Source organism: Austrofundulus limnaeus, unplaced genomic scaffold, assembly GCF_001266775.1.
Source record: "Austrofundulus limnaeus strain Quisiro unplaced genomic scaffold, Austrofundulus_limnaeus-1.0 Scaffold3, whole genome shotgun sequence".
In the NCBI taxonomy this organism is placed as follows: domain Eukaryota; kingdom Metazoa; phylum Chordata; class Actinopteri; order Cyprinodontiformes; family Rivulidae; genus Austrofundulus; species Austrofundulus limnaeus.
In genome coordinates this window covers 489,726-490,844 of record NW_013952405.1, presented here as the reverse complement: position 1 = coordinate 490,844, position 1,119 = coordinate 489,726, and the positions used below count along the sequence as shown (strand labels likewise).

General features: G+C 33.6%; 1 protein-coding gene across 2 annotated transcripts in view; it reads right to left on the bottom strand.

Annotated features, from left to right (window-relative positions):
* The window catches only part of LOC106522900 (cytosolic sulfotransferase 2), a gene marked incomplete in the record, with an annotated part of 21,375 nt that overhangs the window by 5,369 nt on the left and 14,887 nt on the right, over nucleotides 1-1,119 (bottom strand). The window contains 1 exon segment of one of the 2 annotated variants that reach the window (XM_014016149.1): nucleotides 161-1,113. 2 annotated transcript variants of the gene reach the window in all.

Genomic DNA, 1,119 nt, shown 5'->3' with positions numbered 1-1,119 from the left:
AAAATTAAGAGAACATAGCTCATTAAAGCTTTTACAACTTCCGGTCCAAATTCTAGCTGAAACATTACAGTGTTTGCATCAAAGTCTTATTTCACGGGTATAACAAGATTATTAAATAAACTAAACAGTTGTGTAAGTAGACAAAGGGGAATAAACTCACCTGTGTGTGTGTTTTATCTGTGTGGTTCTCACAAAGTTCAGTACGAAAGTCAGCTTTTTCTCTGCCCCCTCATTTTCAGCTGCTCTGCGCTGAAGCTCGCTTCTGAATCCAGTTTTATAAAGGGCTGTTCCACCTATTTTACACTGTGGGACCAGCTGTAGTTCAAAATCTACAATAGTCTGATTAAAACTGTATTAAATAATTCTATAATAAAAGCAGAATCAATAAAACACAGCAGTTGATTTTTAAAAGCAGATTAGTATAAAAATGTTAATTTTATATCTAGGAATTTTATTTAGGAAAGATCATTTTAGTGCTTTTTTTTAGCATTTAGAAAACACTGGAACTAGCTTAAATCAAAACCTGCAATACTTACACAAATAAATCTAAACTACTCTTACTAACAGTACACTTAAAACAGTGAAAGAAAGCACAAAAATGGCTTTTTAACTTCCACAAATAAAACAAAGGATTTAAAAAAAACAAGCAAACTGTGTTTTAATGACTTGTTTTTAAAATAGAATAATTTATCCCAAACCTGAGTAGTCTAAATGAGTTAGTTTTAGAACTAAAACTTACAGAAAAAAGGCTCCTCCACACTACTATCAAGTCAAACTGGAAGCGAACTTCAGAGCGATTCTTTTCAGTGCTTTTTGTTTCCCAGCTCAAAGGCTGCACTCCAGGACTTATGTAACAGATCCCACCTCACCAATGATAAACAGTCCTGTGGCTCTTAGTTTATTTTCAGTGCTGTAATATTCCATGGTGCTGATGAAGAGGCAGCCATTACATGCAGCTGTTAAAACTATTAAAAATGGTAAATTTCTGCAAAGAATCAATAAAATATGTCCTGATGCCTGATCTCAGGTAATCCAGGTAAAATCCAGGTAAAAAATCAAAAAGAAAAAAAAATTGTATAGGTCCTCTGGACGGGTTCTTCTTTAATGAAACGTTTCGTC